Source organism: Aythya ferina (assembly GCF_964211825.1).
Source record: "Aythya ferina genome assembly, chromosome: 4".
NCBI classification, from domain to species: domain Eukaryota; kingdom Metazoa; phylum Chordata; class Aves; order Anseriformes; family Anatidae; genus Aythya; species Aythya ferina.
Window position 1 is genome coordinate 1,115,581 of NC_140300.1, and position 21,231 is coordinate 1,136,811.

The 21,231-nt window shown below is 43.8% G+C and overlaps 1 long non-coding RNA gene across 2 annotated transcripts; it reads left to right on the forward strand.

Annotated features, from left to right (window-relative positions):
* Positions 1–4,671: 4,671 nt before the first annotated feature.
* Positions 4,672–15,993, forward strand: LOC311436480. Of its 2 annotated transcripts, none has more exons than XR_014692889.1 (3): positions 4,672–4,957; positions 7,129–7,278; positions 14,968–15,993. It is a non-coding gene; the product is annotated as an uncharacterized lncRNA (long non-coding RNA). The 2 variants fall into 2 exon arrangements; XR_014692890.1 differs by lacking the exon at positions 14,968–15,993 and adding an exon at positions 7,413–7,689 and having other exon boundaries at positions 4,704–4,957.
* Positions 15,994–21,231: the final 5,238 nt, after the last annotated feature.

The window sequence follows — 21,231 nt, forward strand, 5'->3', positions numbered from 1 at the left end:
CTCAGAGTGAATGCTTGTCCCAGGGATGGAGAGCAGTATAGAGATTCAGAGCAAGATAGGACAGGTGTTCACATGAGCAAAAAGAAACCCAGTGCTCTGGAAGGGCCAAGTTCCTTTAGAAATGAGGCCAAACAACACTCTGTGTGATGGAGGGCAGGTAACAAGTCCCAGCCCTCCATCTGTTCAGACAAGATGAGAACTCCCTATTGCATTTCCCAATACTTGACCTACCTCAAGGCTCCAGATTTCTAAAAGAACCAAAAGAGGCCAAAAGTGAAGGCCATGATGAGTAACTCCTCACATCCAGGGAGCTTTCGAATGTAATGGGACTATAATCTGTTTCCATAAACACACCAATGACCTTTTTACTCTTTTCAGAACTAAGAAATTCTTTGTCCCTCCCTTGCCTGAGCCGTCCACATCCCTGGAACATTCTTGTTTAGTCTCCTGAAATGTTATTAACATCCCCAGCAACAGAGAACCATAAATCCCTGCATCCCCCTGAACTTTACTGCACTCCGAACTGTTTGGATATTCAGTATCAACAAATCATCCCGATAAATATGATTTCTTTGATGGCATTTCATCAAAATAGTTTATGACTCTGACATTTTGAGCATGGATTTACAGCAGCTGCAGCTTGTGCAAGACTGGCGGTCACCTTATTGAAATTCACCTAAGGAAAAAAAAAAAAAAAAGAAAAAAAAAACACAACCCATACAGCAGCTCCTACCATGCTAAGTTTAAATAGACTCTTCTTTTTACTTCCCACACTTTCTTGGAAAAGGCAGGAGTTTGGGGATCCGCAAGACAAACATTGGCTTTGGCTCATCCTAATCATGATGATGGTGGGATCAGGCCTCCAACTCCAAGTTCTCAAGCACATGCAGGAAGAGGTTTCCAGATTTACTTAGCTTTACCCTACTCTAACTCAACGACGGCAAGAGGAGGCTTACCACTTGCTTTAGTGGGGAAATACTCATCTAGTTTGTATATATCTGTTGTTGTACTCAGTTGCTCAACACCGGGAAAATTTCAAAACTTTTAAGATATAAGAGGAAAATTTTGCATTCGAAGACCTGTTTCTGCTAGAGAGAGGGATTTAGGGCTACTGAAAAGGGCACTGGTGGCATGTCTAGAATATATGGGTTATCTTGGTCGCTGGTGTTCAAAACCAGCTCTGAGCTGAGTAAAGGGAAAGGCTAAATGTAAACTGGGATGTGGAGATCTGGAAATCCACAAAAGAAGAGAAGAAGGTGCTTTTGTTTAAATTTTCAAGCAAGGCCCAGGAAGGAAGATAATCTATACATGAGTGCTGAGAGCAATCTCAGGAAGAGAACAGCAATTAAACTCAAAAACAAGAAGATTTGTGTAGACTGACCATGAAAAAATCTGTCTGGGAGCTAGAAGCAAGCTGCTGAAACACCACAGCAGTGAAACGGTGAAATAACCTCTCATAAGGAAAGAAAAGGGCAATAAAAGGACACCTGCCTGTTTGTGAAGGGTTGGATGTGGCCAGCATTTTCAAACAGACAGTGACTGGACTTTATGACCTGGGTAGTCTCTTTCAAGTTTTGCAGTGTTCAGTTTTAAAAGAATTGTATACGGCTCTTCATGCCCAGGTGAGAAGAAACTGAGACACAGTGATCCACATCTTCAAAGACAGAAAAACTCTTATTTCAGATACTTTTGGGTAGTTAGGTTTACATTGTGTGACCAAGGCCTTGTAGGCAATCCACAGCATCAGACAGAATTCAGGTATCGGGAACTCTCAGAAATGTGCTGAGACCCAGAAAACTATCCTCCTACTCAGAACAAACCCAGCAGAACTAAATCTAAATCTGACCATAGACCTGCTCCCATGTTCCCATGAAATACAAACACTCTCCACAGAGTCAGAGGGGTGACTTTGTCCATTAGCAGGATTCTGGCCTTGTGCATTATGTGAATACCTGAAAAATTTCCAGGCTGCATTGCCACAGAAAGGAGCTTTGCTTGGATCAGGTCCTGGTGGGGCCAGGGACTGGCTGTGCAGCACACCACCCCTTAGCATCACCTACAACCACCAGGAGCCTTTTTGGTTTCCTCTCCTCTCATAGCCCTTCACTAGGACATGAAATGTATGCTTGAGCCAAAAAGTATTTCTTTCCCCATTGTCTAATTCTTGATCCTGATCTCTGAGACTTACATCAGAGCTTGACCCTTAGGAAACACAACTTCTTGGAAAAGGTCAGTTTAGAAGACATAGTTATTTGTAAGTTGCCTTTTAGAAATGCACTTGAGTAACACATAGCAAAGGTAGTTTTCAGGATGTCCGTCAGATTTTTGACCTAGATCATGACGATAGCCTCTGTTAGAGTATCTTGGATTTAGCACAGCCTTACAGCTAGTGCTGTTTAACTTCTCTGTCTACATGAAATAAATCTCTGTCTCTTTAGGCAATAGCAGTGTGATGCTCAGAGTCCTCCACTTAGTTATTCCCAACTGGTTTGTGCAACAAATGTTTTCAAGACAGCCACATCGCAGAGAAGTGAACATGGGGATAGGGAAACTCATTCAAAGGCTTCAGTATTCAGTGTCCTAAATTTTCTTTATCCTTCAGCTATTACCTTGTAAATTTTGTTAATTTTCCCTTCACTCCCATGTGGTCTCCTTGCATGTTAGAACCATGTTTAAAAGAAGGAATGCGAGAAAAAAAAACAATCAGTGAACCCCATAGCAAAATTAAGCAGCTCACATTGTAATGAAAGAAAAAGGAGGAGACACTTTCTGTGTCCTGATGAAGCTGGTGGTTCACTTCCTAACAGGGGCTGAAACTGCTGCAGGCAGGACTTGGCCACATCCCTGAACGGAGGGGATTAGGATGCAGCTGTGCTCTCAGGCAGCCGCACTGCAGAGTTCAACCCAAGGCAAAGTCTGGTGCTTGTCTGCGTTGATCTGCCTCCAGGTTCAGTCAGGGAGGAGGCTTGGGGGTGAGGACAGGGGACGAGGCACAGAATTCCTATCAGAATGCAGGATGTGGCTGATGCTGTCACAGAACTGTGTCTCGACAGTGTCTCGACTGTGTGGATGTGACTTCTGGGCCATTAAGGCCATAAACTAGGCTAAGCCAGGTATGTGTAACATCATTAAACTAATACAGCTCACAGAGAAAATGAAAGAAAAGCAGCTGTGCAATTCAGTCATGGTAAAAGTGCCCCATTGCTGTAATAGTGGTGGTTGTTGTTTTTTTTTTTGAGAGAGAGAGACTACTTTGGCAAACAAACCCTGTTTCGTTCTGGTATGAACAAATAAGTTTGGCCAATAGCAGTGCAGACATAATGTACTTGGATGGCTGAAGGTATTCAACTTAGAATTGCATTTTTAGAATCATAGAATCACAGAATATCCCAAGTTGGAAGGGACCCACAAGGATCATTGAGTCCAGCTCCTGGCACCACATAGGTCTACCCAAAAATTTAGACCATATGACTGAGAGCATAGTCCAAATGCTTCTTAAACTCTGAACTTTTTGTTCTTATTAAAATAATTAGATCAATAATGGCATACTGGTGGTGTGAAGAACAAAACAACTGGCACGTCTCAGGGTACACAGTAAAAAAAGTTTCTCACACTTTTCACTAGAAAATCATTGTGGGGCGAAGAAGTTTTGTATGAATTTTTGTAGTGACCTAGCCCCAGTAATGCTCAACATTTTTAATGCTGATTTAGAAATACACCTGTAATCCTGGAAAAGTTACAGGGAAAGTTTCATAGCATCAAATAATGAATAGGTCTGGGCTATCACATAGGGCTTATCTGAGTTAATAAAATGCATTTTCTTTCTATGTAAAGTCACACATAGGGATAAAGAAGACAGGAGGGTTAGAACCAGGGAATGGCAGACTGAGAAAACAGCAACTCTTTAAAGGATTTAAGGGTCAGAGAGGACTGGCAGCTCAACGTGAGCTCCCATTGCAAAGATTAATGGGATCCTTAAAAGCACCAGCCATGGAGCAATGACTCAGAGCAGAGAAGGGAGCTTGGTGCTGGGGAGACAGACACTGGGATTAAGGGACAAACAAACAGAGGCAGCGCCGAAAGCAGAGTTTTGGTTGGAAAAATATCTTTAAGTGAATTTGGGATTCACCTCATAACTTCTGACACCTAAAGCTAACATGAGGTGAATCCTGCCTGAAGGGGGTTAGAGAGCCAAAGGCTGTATAGCTGAGAAGGCGTTTGGATGGCATCAGGCTGTCAGTGCTGTGTTTCCAAAGTGTTTGGGTGGTGACAGACACTGCCAACCACAGAGATGAGCCTGTCAAGGAGCAGCAGAAGCCAAAAAATGCAAAGAAGAAATCCAACACTTTTTTTTTTTTTTTTTTCTTCTCTTTTCTCAGAGAGAGTAAAGATGCTTGGATTAAACTCCAAGTGATGACACGAGAGAATGACAAAGTTTGATCAATGGCACGTTAGTGAGCCTTGTGCCAAGAGAAATGGGGCAACTTTGTGCAATGCAGGAGAGCAAACTATGTGATCCCACAGTCCCTGTCATATTTCCACACAGCCTGCAGCTGTTTGGCTGTTAAATGAACTGTCTCTTTCCTTCAATTAAAACCTGGTTGCCAGACCTGAAGGTCCATTGGATACACCTGTGCTTCTACACAAAACTCCACATATATTGTGAGCAAGGAGGAAATTACCCTTCCCTCCACAAACTGTTTGCTAAGTCAGAAGAGGGTGTGGTAATGAGAGCAATAAAACATGGGCTCTCATCTGTACACCTGCTGCAATCTCCCCTCTCTCTGCTAGTACAGGAAGCCTGATTTAAGGGCTTGATTTATGTCACCTTTCTGCACTGTGGACTGCTTGTGCACTCTCCTTGAAGCAATCTGAGCAGAATGTTATATGAAAAAGGAGAGACTGCATCGTATTTCTGCCATGCTGCTTGTCAGACAGATCCAAAAAGCAAACTCTGGTGAGTTAAGTTTCCTTTCTTTTTAATCCCAGAAGAGTTTTGGTTTTAAAGTGCTTTTCTGTAACTCTCTCAAGTGAGGGTGAGGGGCAGTGAGTTTATGGAAGCAAGGAATGGGTATACAATCTGTGCAATGACTTTTGCTAAAGCCAAGGAATGGGCTTTTGAACATTTCATTTAGTAATATAAATGTAACAAACACAGTATAGATACAGCCATGGTTTGCCTCTCTCCATTTCATATTTCTGTCTTAAAAAAAGAAGGAAAATCAGAGTTCAATTCTGATTAGAAAATCAAGACAGACTTTTATTGATCATAATGGATTCAGGTACTACCCAACACTAGATCCTGCAGTCCTTAGACCTTTGTCCTCATTTTGCCTTGCCTCTGAGGACATGTGGGCACACTGGTGCTGGACTGGTGAACGTGATAATGCCAATGACCTCTTACTTGCACCCATTTTGGAGCAGGTTCTCAGGCACTGCTAAAGGACATATGCTCCTAGTGAGCAGCTGGTTGTGTTCTCTCCCTCCTCTTGGCCATACTGTATATAGAAATGGCAGAATCCTGCTAGCTATTTTGCCAAAGCAGCATTGCTGCCTTTGGGTAGTCAGGAAGGAAAAAGTGGGTAGAAGTTTTAGAAAATCTCAACCAGAAAATCTTTCTTGTAAGCAGAAAAATTTACCTCTGTTTTTGCCCAATCTAATTTGAGATAGTGTCTTTGAGATGGTGCCAGTTTCTCAGGAAGAGAGCATAAATGGGAATATCAAATGCTACACATACTCAGGGCTCAAAATAATCATTCTGTGATCACCGCAGCACAGAATGAAGCTGATAACTCATTTGGCAAGAATATGTAGGCAATTAATGTTAACTTCACTTGACAATTGTAACCCGGTGTCTGACTGAAACACTATAATCTGTGCAAAGGAAATAGTTTTCATAGCTGCTTAATTAATGATAAACAGAGCTTTTGTTGTTACTTTTTTTTTTTTTTTCTTAAATGAAAGAAAAAGGAAAAAAAGAGGAAAAAAAAAAAAGAAATCAGTGTAGATTTTCCTCACCATATGTGCAAATGCTTTCTGGAGGGCCAGTGCTAGCAAACTTCGGTGGCAAAACACATGCCCATTGCTTCATCCTTTCATTCCAATGGCATGATCTTGTCGTGGGAGCCTGGGAAGCATCCAGCCCACCAGAAGCTGCTCCAAATGGACTGGGAGAGAACACCAGGCCGGCCTTGCGTGCCTCTGCCCGCGGTTGCAGAGAAGTGCCGACATCGCCTGGAAGCTCTTGACACAGATCATTGTTCTGGCTTTCTGCTGCTTCATCATATGTTTCCTGTATTGTGCTTCTTCATCATTATTTTTGACCAAGGACATGTGTCTGTAAAGAGCTCTAACAACACTGTCTCTTGCTCTTTTTCTAGACTTGCAAGTACATACGCCCTGATTCCTCTCCCAGTGGTGATGCAGCCTTTAGACTTGTCTCCCACCTCAGTGGGACAATATCTGAGTATTCCCCGAACCTATTTCATCACTTCCCTATCATCTGTATAGGTACTTAAGATGACAGCACATGTCATGGGGTCTCTCTATGGCAAGGGCCAGAGTCATCTTCTGTCCTACATCACACCAGCAGCTTTGACAGAATATCTCAGGGAAGGGCTCAGTGAGGAAGGAGGCATAAAGGAGGTCCACTGGGAACCTCACCTCACCTTAAAGCCATCTTTAAGAGTGCTACATCAGATACAGAAGCATTGATAATTAATGAAAATGGCCTTGAAACTCGTTTAGAGGCTATTTATTAAAGTAAAGGGTAAATAGGACTCTTTGGACCATCCATTATGTCCTGGCACCTCCTTTAACTTCAATATCCCAAAGCAGCTTTCACCACCCACGCAACACATGTTAGGTTTGAAACAATCCTTATTCTTGCTTCCCTGACTGGAAAAGTATTATTTGGCACTCAAAGTGGCCACCAGGGAAGGGAAGGGACACGATCTGGCAGATGTGTGGCACTGGGAGGCCAGGTCTGCATTGAGGTGGGTCCCCAACCAAGGCAGCCCTGCTGCAAGGCTGAACTCTGGTTCCCTTCCCATCTGTGTCAGGCAGTCTTCTCCATGGTGTATCCTTACAGCTGCTTGGGATGGACTGAGAATTTCCTTTTTGGTGCAGGTCTGGGTCAGTGGACAACTGCTCACTTGCTGGGTTGCCCTAAAGGTTGGCCAAAGACTGTATCCCCAGGATGATGGGTAGCCCAGATTTGCTGCTGGCATGATGCAGGGGGCTGTTCATGAATATAATCTGGTACAGAAAACTCTTTAAGTGCAATTAATTTCTTATTAGTGTTTATACCCCTAGGAAAACAAAACAGAACAGATGACTTTAGAAATAGAGCTATTTCTAAGTGGTCTTGGTGGCCTTATGCTTCACCAGGTGAAGAGCAATTTCTTTTGCAGACCTGAATACCATGGAACAGAAGTTGTGGGCTACCAGCTGATAATAGTGGGTGACTTTGGGCAGTGCTGAGCAGTCTTTAAAGGTCATAATTAGGGAGTGGAGAAGTTCATCCATAACTTCTCATGGAAGGAAAGCTGTGGACTCTGCAGTCTCTTCCTGGATTCATGTATAGCCTGATGACTTCTCTTTCCTATGGCTCATTTCCCTCACTGTGAAATGCAAATGATGATGTCTGCCTGTATTTGGAGATGACTAGAAATAAAGTGCTGGAGCATCCATGGGTTTAATTTGATTTCCCTTGCTATGACAGAATGAGACAACCTGTTGTGGATCCACAGGTTAAGCATGGGGTAGATCCTGATTAGTAGTTTATTCATTAAAAAAATAATAAATTTCAGTGAGAGGGGAATAAAACTTGTCAATAGAAAAGGTAAGCACTGGACTAGCTCTGCTAAGAAGGTCATGGTACCTCTATTTCAGGAAGTCATTAAGCAGACAAACACCTTTGCAAGACAGGTTAGATCTGATTCTGAGTTGGGATCTAGTTTGAGATTCTTTCCAGACTTTTTCTCCATGCAAGACTTTCTTCATCTTCTTTTGGGACATTTCCCTCCACCTTCTCCACCATGTTCAGCAGCTGTTTCTGCAGTAAACAGCATTTGTTTGTTTGCCTTGTGGAGATTTATTAGTGGAGTTACTGGGTACTAATCTGAAACCACTTACACCACGGCTGCAAATTGTGTCTTGGATCCCACAATGCAAGGGCTGTCATATTCTCTGCCACAAAAACAGAGGAAAAACCTTGTCATCTCAAGGGCCGCGAGAGATTTGTTTGCCACCTCCTTGCAGATGTGCATGGCTTTGTAGCACCCAGAGCTCAACACAAAATGGAGGAGAGCTCACAGACAGCACAAGCATACAGAGCCTCATTTCTGGGCAAAACAACAGGTACTTAATGGATAAGGAGGTGCATGTGTTGGAGGGGCATTGGGATAAATCATAAAATCTCAAGATAGAACCACAGAATGGCTTGGGTTGGAAGGAACGTTAAAGATCATCTAGTTCCAAGCTTCCTGCTATGGACAGGGATGCCTTTTTTTATTTTTATTTTTTTTTCTTTTTCCTGTGATCATTCCATAACTCCAAAAAGTGGGCTCATGTGGAGGAGTAGAAAAGACAGAGGCCATCTGTACTGTTAAAGCCAGCTCCAACAAATCCCCTAGCCCCTGTTTTTTTTTTTTTTTTTTTTTGTTGTTTTTGTCCCATGGGAGGTGGCTGCAGGGCACTCTCTCTAGGAGAGGAGAGCACAAGGGGCCTTGTGGGTTGAATCCCACCATGCTGCTCCACTGGCCAGCAGGAAAAGCTTTGCTTTCCTTTCATCTGAGCCACCGCGGCTGAGATCTGCGAGTCTGAACCCCCCTCTTTCCTCTTTTCAGACTGCAGCAGGAAAAAAAAAAACATATACTGACAACAGAAACCCTCCATTCACAAGGGTTTCTGCTGACCTCACTCATGTTTTCTCAACACCAATGCGGCTGAGTGAACAGGGGCGTGATTTGGAGCTACTGCAAGCCAGCCTGCGAGCCATGATGATTAAGTCCATTGGCTGTGGCCCAAATCTAACATGAAAACCCTTCTCCCCATGCTCACCTTCCACCATCAATTATGCCTTTATCAGGTAGGCAGTTAGGAACTTGCCTCTTGCTCTGACCACTCCAAAAATCCTCCAGGGCCCTGCGAGGGGAAGAAGAATACCCCATCTCCATTGAGACCTCGGTGCTCCCTCTTAACTCCTCGGGTTTCTTGCTGAAGTCCTGGCTGCCTTTTGTGCTGCTTCAAAAAGGAATCATTATCGTCTCTTTGCCTATATCCCTACTTGCTCCATCTCTATTCAGGCATAATGGGGTTTCTCTGAGAAGAGAGGCGATAATATCACTTCTCAGGCAGTGAGGCTTAGCTCTCACCTCGGCGGGCTGGCAAGGAGGTTTGGCAGCCCTGCAGTGCTTCCCCTGGAAGGCATCCTCTGCGAGGAGAAACACTCTGCAAAAAGCCACCAGAACACACTGAGCAGACAAACGGGGGCAAAGCTATTAAAGCTCGGAGAGCTCTGCTTACAGGTATCACTTTCCCCCCCCCCCCCAAATGCGTAAGAACAAAGAGTTCCATGGAATTTGGATTATTTAACATAGTAAACATTAAGCAACCTGTGGTTGATATAAATGCTTCCTTAATAGGCTGGTGAAATTCCTTGGGACTGGTCCAAGTTTATGTATAACCTCCAGCCCTGCTCTTACAGACTGTGTCTCCTTCCTCCCCATAGATGCTTTTTTAATGCCACAGTAGCAGACAAACATAATTTGCAGCAGAACAGATTTCTCCCTGTGTACTGCATGGGGAACCCAGATGCCTAGCCTGGGACTTGGTCTCCTGTTCTTTGGGATAGCATAACTCTCATATGCCTGGGTCCCCATCCTTTCAGCAATGAATGCTGAAATACTTTATTCAAAGTGAAATAGATTAACAGGAGATATTGTCATGAAAGCCTGGTCCAGAATAACTTAAAGGTCAATGGTTGGGTTATTCTGGTGGTGGTGGCGATTCAAACTAATTTGTGCTATAACTGCAGGCTTTGTAACTATAAAGGAATTGGGAGGGTTTTTGTGGTTAGGGCACGTGCAAAAGCCCATGTAGGTGTGCTTGGAACACGTTGTGAACAGGAGGTTTTATGAAATGGCTGAGCTGATCCAGTAGCTCACAGCAACTGAGGGTCTCCTGGCCACATGGTTCTGCTCCTTCTCTTCAGTTGAGTTTGGCTTTTTCTGAACCTCTCTTTTGGCATACTTAACAGGCAGAGAAAAAAAAAAAAAAAACAAAAAACAGAAAAGTTTCTAGTTTTCTGAGCATTTAGTGAACTGTCATAGGTGAGTGCTAGATTTCCCCTAAGAGCATAGATGGGACCAGAAAGAACTGCACTTTTTTTTTTTTTTTTTTTTTTTTTTTTTTTTTTTTTTTAAATTAAGCTATTAGAACATCTTAACTTTCCTCTGAAGCCTCACAAAAATTCATCTCAGACCTTAATCTGAGAATCCCACCTATGCTTTCTTGGGAGTTAGTGTTTTCAGGAGCTGTACAAGGATTTTAGTGTGTTAGGAGCCATACAAGGACTTAAGTGGTGGGGTGTATATCCACCAACAGAAACTTAGGTCCTTAGTGGGACTTCATGTGCCACTAACAACAGGCAGGATCTGAAAGGTGGAGGGTTTTCTGATGAAAATGGAAATTTCAGGTTTAGGCAGACCATGATTTTCAGATGATGATTTTCAGACCCTGAAGGTAATGGGTTGGAGAAGTGTTCCTGAAGGTAGCATTACAAGTGAGAATGGGAAGAAAAGACTTTGCTTAGTGCTATGGTAGTTTCTTAGGCACCAAGGGGTTTAAATGCAAATTTTACTTGGTGAATGAACACTAGAGTGAGCCATATGTGAAAGGCAATTTTAAATTTAGGATCTTCCAACAACAACTGAGCCTGATTTCATACTTTCAAATTATGAAAAAATTCTGCCCCAAATCAAAGTTTCCTCAACTTTCAATTTTGCAGAAATTTTAGCTAAAATAATTCTATTTTATCTTTTTTTATTATTATTGAGATAAACATTTTCTAAATAAAGCAGGAATTTTACACAAACTTTTTTTTTTAACCAAATAATCAGTTTCAGTTGAAAAAAAAAAAAGCTGAAATGGGAAATGTCCAATCCCATCCAACCTTTGTAGCTGGAGCTGACTGTAACCCCCTGGTCCTGAATATCCCCATGTCATTCTTTCTTTTCTCAGCTGTAATAGACTCTTGAAATCTAAGAGGTACCTGCACATCACTGCTCTTTTCCTCCCTGCCTGGAGGTATGTGCAAGCGCGGACTGAAGACAGCATGTTTTATAGCACATGTTGACTGGGGTTTGCAGAACCTTTTTGGTCTGCTAGCCATGCGCTGCGATGCATTCAGTTCCTGCTGTTTAACTCTCTCTGTCCTTCCATAAATCAATAGCCTCCCCAAGCACAGCTCACACACAGACTTTCAGCTCTGTCTCTTTCAGCTCCTTAGATGTCTTCAGGCTCCTTGGTGCAAACTGTCCAGACTTGGGTGTAATGAGCTGCTGTCTTGAAAGCTTTTTTTTTTTTTTTTTTTTTTTTAAAAAAAAAACACAACTCCCTGTTGAAAGATGCATCTCAGCACCAAATTCACATATTCTTTCTTTCAAGAATGACTGTGAATGTTAACACAGCCTGTGTGGTAGCTTCTGACGGCCTGGTGTTTGGTAAAGAAGCGCTCTTGTGGTCCCTGGGGAGGAGCATCCCCTCCTCGTGGCATGTCTCTCCAAGCTTGTTTGCTTCTTTTTTTCTCTCCTCCCACCTCTTCTGGATGTCTGCTGAGCAGTAGGGACACAAAGTGCTTGTTATGCCACATGAGCCTGGGTGTGCACCAGCCTGCCTGGCCATTCAGGCTCTCACAAAGCTCGCTCTGCCCTGGGAGTAGGAGTTTCATTCCCATGAAAAGTGGGTGCTGACTGAATCCCAGAGCCAACCTTGTTTGAATCCATGTTGCCATTACACCTCACTTCCCTCCCTTCCAGCCTGCAGCAGGAGGAAGATCAGCTCATCTTGCAACTCTGTCCTGTATTTCCTTATAAGTTACCTCCTCCTCTTTTCCTTGTGTCTTTGAACTTAAAGCCACCTCCATCAGGATAATCTGCAAATCTCATCTTAGCTGCAGAGGTGCTAGGTTGGATTCAGTTGCTGATGAGTTTGGCCTCTGGACCCCAAAATGATGAAGGTAGCTCCAGCTGGCTTGCCCCAAAGTGACTGAATAGACACTGGAATGGACAAAGAGACCTTACGTTCTTCTAGTAAAATGAATCTTTTACCTTTTAAAGTAGAATTTTGAGTGGATTGCATACCTACAAAGAGGCCTTGGCACAAATTCAAGTCATGACTTCAGAGCTAAATATGAGAGATTTAGGGACCAAGGGACACAGGCTGGCTGACACACATGTTGCTAAGGTCTAGCCCCCTCTAAGGAAGGTTGGCCACATCCATGTCGTGTGGCAGCTGGACCTGCTTCTTCTCAGCTCCACGTGTCTGAAATAGTGAGGACTCTACTGCAATACCTCAAACAGAGGCAGGCAGAGCATGAAGCTGTTCCACGAGCCTGTTTGAGGGTGCAGAGCCTCCTAGGCTAGGTTTGGAGCTGTGAACAAGGTGACCAGAGCCCAGCTGGGTGCAATCTTCCCCAGGGTGGGGTCCCAGGACTGCATTATCCCCATCACTACGTCTCAGAGGGAGCAAGTTGGGGTGGTCCGAAACTGAGCCAGGAAGCCAGGCGTGAGTGAAGCGGTGTGGACAGGGGGGGCCCAAGGCTGGGGCAGCCTCCCTGGCCTCCCTCGCTCAGCAGTGTCCGTGAATCCAAAGTTTCCACTTTGGGGAACATTCCACAGTTTTAATGTATTACTTTTTTTAAAGACTAAAACCCAAAGAGCACAGTCATTCGCCAAGAGGTGACATCTGGCTAAATAAATAACAATCATTGGCTGGTCCAACACATGTTTTGTTTCGACTGAATCTTTGTTTCTAATAAGTAAAACACAGAATATAAATGCGACTGTCGCATATTCAAACACATGCACACACATACAATTTTTTGTGTTTGGAAGGAAGGGTAAATTCCACATGAAAGAAAATAAAACAGAACTTTTATCCATGTGCTTCAATTACCGAGATCTAAATAAAAATGATGAGGTTGTCATCCCACATATTTTTAGTTATTTTGATTGCAGTGAAAATAACACTGAAAAGAACATTTCACTAAAGTACTCCTGATCATGTCTTGCCCTGCAGATGACAATTTATTTGCAGTCATGACTATGTGCCCTCTATGTATGGTACGTACAAGTTGTATCAGTCACATAAAGGAAGATGAATAAACAGAGCAGATAGTGTGAGCAGAGATGAAATGTGGTGGGGTGGCTTTCCCCACATCACGCTGTGGCCAAGGCCCTGGAAACACATTTTGGTTTAAAGTGCTCTCCAGAAGACTCCAGATCTTCTCCAGCACAGTGCATCTTCCACATGCATCACTCATGTAAGCAAAAGAAGGTTTGAAGGCAGAGGTGACTCCTGTTGCTGGAACTGCTGCTCAGACACAGAGGAGCTTGCAGGATCCTGAGTGATCCCCCTCCAGTGTGGAACAGGACCAGTAAACCTCAAAGACAAATGCAAGCTGAGAACATCTGCTCTGAGATTAAGTACAAATGGCACAGAGAAGGAAGAGGGTTGGTTCTTGCATATCAGAAGGTGCATTAGTACAGGGAGATATGGTAAAATTTTAGCATGGAAGGAGAGACAAGTAACTCAATGTGAACCAAACTTTCAGAGATATTGCAAGAGAAAAATTATAATATTCTGTAAAACAGATATCTCCACGGTGTTCTGCAGTTGTGCTTCATGATAAAGAGACATGCAGGATCAGATTTTGAAGGAGCTTTTATTTTATGCCTGGGCCTCGCAAAATTAAAACCACAGTAGGGAGTTCAGGTTCATCACAAGGCCCTTGGGCATGATCCAGGAGGCATGAGGGACCTGTCAGTAGTGGGGAAGAAACCGTGTTGAACGAGCCTCTAAAAAGACCTAGCACTGAGAGTGCAGTGGGACAAGAGTTTTTGATTCACATAAAGTGTTTGGGGTTATAGTGCCCATCACACAGGACAGGAATAACATTGAAAATAAACCCTGGGATGAGGTTTACGTATCTGAAGGGAGATAAGAGCAGTCTTTAGGATCCTTTGGGTCTGAGGAAGAAAAAAGTAACATTGAGGTAGTGATTCATCTTTTCCTAGAGACAAATGTTTAAATGCACAAGGTGTCTAGTGGTGTTTCAGGTGCTCTGAAGTATCTGACGGATTTGCATGGAACCAACATACGTGATGTGTAGGAGCTCTGACCACTTCTGGTGTGACATCTCTGTTTGGGCAACTCAATCCACTATTACGATGAAATGAACCTGAAAAATCTCTCTTTTTTCATTCAGCACATGATCCTCAGCTCCCTCATGCTCTCCTGGTGGCCAGGGCACTGAGTGCAAAATCAAGAGTGCAAAATAAAAACTGCTGTTTTCTCTTTTCTTCTGCGTTTTCAGAAGCTGCTTTAGCAAATTGGACACTGCTGCTCATGGGAGATCCAAAGGCACCCAGGAAATGGCTGAATATTGTTAACAGCTTAATAAACACTGCAACAAGCCCACAGTCAGCTTTACTCGACTTGTGCTGTCCAGGGGGAGTGAGTGCATGCACACCAGTGTGCTAAATGGGTAACCAGACACTGAGGGGAAGAATAGCCAGAGCTGCAAAGGGCAGATAAAAACTGTCTGCACTCAGTAAAAAGATCTGCCTTTGCCCAAGTGAACTGTGTTTAATTAGTCCGAGACAATGCCACGCTATTATTCCCTTCATCCTTTCCTTCCTCTACCTCAAGTGCTTGGTAAGAATCAGAAGTTTTTTTTCCCAGCCCTTTCTCCCCAGCATCTGCCTGGTTCTCCTTCGTGCTGTCTGCCCCAGTCTGTAGGGGAGAGATTTCCCTTTGGTTAGCAATGTGGTGCAATTCTGCATGGCGCTGGCACAGCTCACGTCATTGACCCCAGGACAAGGAGAGGTGCTGCATGCCACTGCTCATATCTGTTGATGCTTTGCAAGGGCATCACAGGCAGCACGAGGCACAGGTGGTGTTCTTGTGAGACCAGCACTCTGTTGGTCAGGTAGGTCTGTCATTTCTGACAGAGCACAAAGTGGAGGCAAAGAGAAAGGGAAAATCACGCAGAGACATACAAATGGGGTGAGGAACATAAGCAGAGTTCCCTGTCATTCCCCAACACAGCTTCCTGGGGAGATAAGTGCATCAGATATTGGAAGAACTGGGTGAAAGTTGGGTTTACAAGCCCAAATATGAGGCACAAATACTTGGGGATATTTAGAAAATATTGCAGGAAAAAGTAGTCTGAGGGGTGAACAGGGTCAGAGCCTGTCATCTGCCTGGCAGATCTCCTGGGATGAGGTTGGCACCTCATCTGTGGATGTTGTGGATGTTGGGACAAGATTCAGCCTGAGCCTGGCCAGTGAAGCCCGGCAAGGAACTGCTTCACCTGTGGCCGACAGGCAGGGACAGGACTGCAGAGCACCAGGGAGCAGTCAACAGAAAAGAAGGCAAGAAATCCTCTTTCACATTGCTGTGAAGATGGCAGACATGTCCAGGGTCCAGATCCCAGCCACTGCCTCTGCTGAAGTATACCATTAGTAGTTAAAATAGCAGAAGCCACAAATTTATAATGCTATAAAGTGTTCCTGTCTGGCAAGCTAAGAACTTAATCTGCCATCTCTTCCTCCCCTAGCCATCAGGTAGTAGTGTAAAACACAGAGACATTCAATAAAATACAGAGACATTCAATAAAATACGTAAATAATCTTAATAAGAGTAAGAAACTCTACCTCTGTGAACAAGGAGACAATATATATGTATATATCTGTGCTTCATAAGAAACTGTGTGCTTTTGGACTGTGTTGTTTCTGTTTAGACTGTATATTTAGACTTTTCCAAGCAGCATCCATCTGCTCCTAGCCGTGTGGAGCCAGCACTGAGCACAGTCCCTGTGCACCACGCTGTAGTACTGGTGACATCTTCATGGGGACAGCTAGAGCCATGTAGCAGCTGGTTGCCCCAGCTGGTGGGAATAGCTCATTCCCTTCCAAATTTCTGCTCTAAGTGGGCTGAAAGGGAAGATTTTACTCATCTCAGTGGATCAGAGCACCCCTTGAAGGTCAGGAAAGGGGTCATCATCGCTTCTACAAATGGGGAAACTGAGGTGTGGGGTGGTGAGGAGGGAAGGGCTGGCCCAGAGTGCAGGGACAGGAATGTTCCTGTGAATGATCCGGGCAAAGAGCTCCAAGCCTGTACCAATGAGGGCTGGGTGCAGCCTATTTCAGATACAGTCTGGATCTGCATGGGGATGGTGGAGGTTTGGAAGTATTTGGGGTCAGCCCGCAACAGAACCCCTCAGGAGGGAGTGAGGGTGGAAAGGGTGAGAGATGGGGACCCCTTTGAACCATGCAGGAGCTGAAAAGGAGAAAATGTCAGAGGGCTGGAGGGAGGGACAGGTGACAGGAGAATGAGGGGAAAACCTTTGTCTCTGAGATCAATTCTTCCAGCTTCTCCTCTTTCATTAGCAGCCTGGGCCATTTGGGGCTGTGGAGGCACAAAACCCAGCCACGACAGTGCTGCCCATTTATCCGCAGCCCGCGAGTGGACAAGAGGACTTATTCTCCAGGCCTTGAGAATTAAATCTTCCCAGGGTAGGAGGCCGAGCCCAGGGCTTTGGGGAAAAAAAACACCCTTTTCACTGCGAGTCATTAGGAAGAGATAAAGGTCTGCCTCGCTATTTGGCTTGTCCTGCCAGCGCACCTTCTCAGCCCTGGGACAACAGTAGGGCCATTTTAAAAGGCCCTCTAATTATCTATTTCCTCCCATTGCTACTGCTTGCAGAGGGAGCTACGGAAAGAAAGAAAAGATTAAAAAAAAAAAAAAAAAAGGGCTTATTTCAACAGGCCTTATCTGATAGCGCATTCAAGATGGGTTTCTCTCACTCCCCCCCTCTCCCAGCCCTCCCTCCACTTTCTTTTCTTGCCTTGCTCTCCTTCCAACGCGGAGGGACCAGGTTTTGTTGTCTGGGCCTCGAGGAACACGGCTGAGCGGGGTGGGTGGAGGAGTGGTGACAGGGTTAACAAAGGAGGCCTCACTCTGCGGATAATGACTGGCCCCACTGCCCTTTCAGGCAGGACACCCAAGCTCCCCGGTACCAGGATGTCTTTCAGGCTTGTCCTAATTCAGAGCCATTGTCCTGGGCTTTTCTAAAGGAGGATGACAGCTGACATCAGCTCTCTATCTGCAGCAGGTTTTGTCCTTTTCTTCCAGCTCAAGCCATAGATTTCCCCGGTTTGTTATGCAAAAAAACAGCAGAGGCTTTTATTGATTTGTTTTTTCTTCTTTCTGTAAAAGTGTGGTCCTGATAAATGCTGCTAGATACAGACCTTCACTGAGTGCATTTCAATCCTTTTTTTTTTTTTTTTTTTTTTTCCTGTGTCTGTGCATAGGGTACTACTAAGCTAGAGCTGAATTAGGGTGCAGATGCACAGCGTGCCAGCTACCACAGAGACTGCCTGTGAAGACATGCTGATCACACAGTACCTTTCTTTTAGAAAACCATCCCAAGCTTGCTGTAACCCCCACAAAGTCCCCAAGGCATGTTCAGATTTTTGTGCAAACCCTTCCTACACCCCATCCTTGGGCAGAGCCAGAGGCAGGGAACAGTGCTAGAGGGATGGCTGCTCTCACCCAGCCATGCTGCTCTTGTGTCTTCAGCCCATTTTTGTAATAAATGCACTCCAAGGCATGTTCCCAGCCATGATTTTCCTACAACCTCTGCATTGTCTGAATCCCCCAGCCTCAATTTTGGGTGGCATAGAAAGGCCATCAGAATGGTCATCCTAATTCTTTAGGGAGAGATAAATAAATCCCTCCACAGGAGGAGAGGAGAGTTGGTCAACAGGCTGTCAGTAAGCACAATTAAACACACCTTTTCCTGCTGCCATAACTGCTGCAAGAGTCAAGGATGTGTTTGAATCCTTTGGGCTCTGGCTAGTTTATGTGTTGGGTTCAGGCATCTCTACAATACAGCAGTTTGCATTCTCCCAGTGCCATGTACAGACTAAAAATCTTATAAGGTCAGAATGATCAATTTGCTCACTTAAACAGACCTTCATTTTCAGAAGGTCTCGATTTCACCCCAATACCCCTTCATCAGTCTTTATACCTCATGCACAGCTGAAGCCTCTTGCAAAGAGGTATCCAGATTCAATGAGCAGTCCCTAAGTAAAAGACTCTGTCCCTGCCCTGCAGCAAAGTGCTCCCACAGCAAACTGTTTTCCCTTTTCACCCAAGTTTTCCCAGCCCAGCTGCCCTATTTTGCCTCTCCTCCTACTTTTTCCTTCCAGGTTACAGAATAATTTCACATGTGTATTTTCCTCAAATGATGTTGTTTGTGTGACTTCCCTCCCCACCTTCCTTTTGATACACAGAGCACGAGCTGTCTGTGTCTCTGCCTTTGAAGGCATTTGATTTTGAAACTGAATTGCTTTCATGGTGTTTTTAGCATGATCCCTCATTTTCTCACTTTTCTGAAATATCACTACAACTGCATCAAGATTTCTACATCAGGGTGATCGCTGCTTTGCACTGAGGTAAAGCACTATCTCTCTCTTTGCTGCATCTGTAATTATATATATCCATTGGTCTCAGGAAACCTTTTTTCTTTCTCCTTTAGTAAGCAGAATCACTGCATGAACTTCTATGTAGAAGTCACTACTAAAACAGTTAATAAAAATCTAGCTGAATGTAGAGCAAACGCAAGTCCCAAACTTCCTTGAATGAGTGTCTTTCAGGGTCACCTATGTTCAACTACACTATGTGTAGTGTCCTTTAAGTTGCAGTATAGCACTAAAAAGGTGATTTCCACCGTACAGAAGACACTTAATCACAACATTCATATCCAATTCCCCTGTTTTTTTAAGGTTAGCAGGAATCTGATACCAAAACTGATTAAGTGATAGCAGAGCTCAAGCTCTCCAGTCTGATCTGAACCAGCAAATAGACACTAATTCCCAAGGTGCAAACGCAAACCAGACAGCCCAGAAATAAGTAACAAACCACAGCTGCTTAAGATGTTGCGGAGTCAAAACGCTCACGCTCTGCTCGTTTGGCTGTTTAGAAATGTGGCAGGCAGCAGATCCCCCCACACATGGGCTACAGCTACACTCGTAAACAGAATGGGTTGGGGTGCTGGTTGACGTCATGGCCAGCTAGGAGCCATCCTGTGCATTTTTTTGTGCTGCCTGTCCTGAGCTTGGGCCAGCATCTCCCCATCAACGCCTGGCTGTGTCTCGGGGGACAGCATGGGGCAGGACCAGCAGCTCATCAGGCCTGGTTCTCATGGTTAGCCTGGGTGCCCATCCCCGTTTTTTTGTTGGTTATGGTCTTATCCCCACAGCAGTCAACAGGAATATTTTAATGTTCCCCTAGGTGTAGATCAAAAGCTTACACCTTCAAGATAGATAATTTTCATTAAATGAATGAAACGAGTTATTAAGGTTCAAGGGGAGAAGCATCTTACTTTGTGAGGTGCGTCTCTTAACCTGACATCTACCTTTAGAAAATTATGAAAATTTAGAAAATTATGGCTGTATCTTTGTCTTGTTTTCCAGAACTTCTGACAGTCCTTGTACTAGATAAATTCTTATCAGAGCTCAAAGCAAGAAAGCTGTTGCAGTCCTAAATATCCCTGAACAGGGATGAAAATCCTCAGGCTTCTGTAGCTTACTATTTAGTGAACATTTTGTACTAACCTCTCACAAACTAATGTAAAAACAATGTTTTTCATGATGTCGTTTCAGACACTATTGCGCTGTGACAGAAATCAAGGAGATCTCTGCAGACCATAACCACTTGCTGAGGGGAGGTTAAAGTTGCTGAAAATCCTATTTGACCTTCTCAATGGAGTTAATGAGTCAGAAGACTTCCTGTGGATAATCCAATGAGGTGGATAAAAAGGTCCTGAACTACTTGGCATGAAGTCAATGCCAGAGAATTCCCTTACCCTCTAATCCCCACGAGCAGAACAGCACAATCCCATCTTCTCTCAGGATTTTATGGGGTTGTCATCATTATTGTTGAGCTTTCTCTGTGGCCATTGTCTTTTATGGGAAAGCACAGTATATAAATTAACAACAAAATGTCTCCGATGTCAATCAGAAGCTCAATATTACAAGATACAGGAGAACTCTGCCCATATTCTTGACATGTTTTCATTCTTTATTTTTATCTACAATATCCCTAAGGAATCTAAGCCATAGGCCAGGACCCGGTTGTACTGTGTTTAACACAAATTTAAGTTTAGTTAAGTAAACTCAATATACTTAGTAGATACTGTTCAAAACTTTTATTTGTTTCTTTGTTTATTCAGTCTGTTAGAAGTTATAAAGCAGACTCAGAAAGAAATGAAGTCTTTTGTGAGTTTCTGAGATACAACTTCCAATGCAAAACACTGTAACCTCTGCAGCCTGCAGCTGACTTTTTCTTCCAGATTTTGGGAGAATTTTACTAAAAAGCAGTCTGTCACATTTAATGATGCATTGGGGATCCAACTGTCTGCTGTGATTTGAGGTAGAGTTTACCTCAAGGCATGTTAGCTCCCTGGATAATTAGGTACCTAGTTGGATCTGGGCTCCTGGGAAAGCCAGCAAGAGAGGGACCAACCCTCTGGGAAGTGATTTCTGCTATCCTAAAACTATCAAAAAACAGTTTTTTGAATCACTCTGTGGAGAAGCCAGCTTCTTTCCGATAAATTTTCAGGGCAGTGGATGACCAGTTTAGACAATATGACTAGCTCTTGGCTGATTACAGGTAGATGACTTGAATCCTTCATTAAGTTGCTCCTAATTAATTACACTGTGCAAGTCTCTATAACCACATAAATCATCTCTTAAGACTGTAGCATTAGAAGGCCCTGTTCAAATGATAGTCACTGTCAAGACAACAAGATTTGTAGCCCATTCTAGATTTATGGCCTTTATTATTACATTGAACTTCTACAGTACCTTAACATTTATTCAGATTATAAACCTGCACTGAATCCATCTTATTCACAAACTCTTTATAATTGGCCTCATT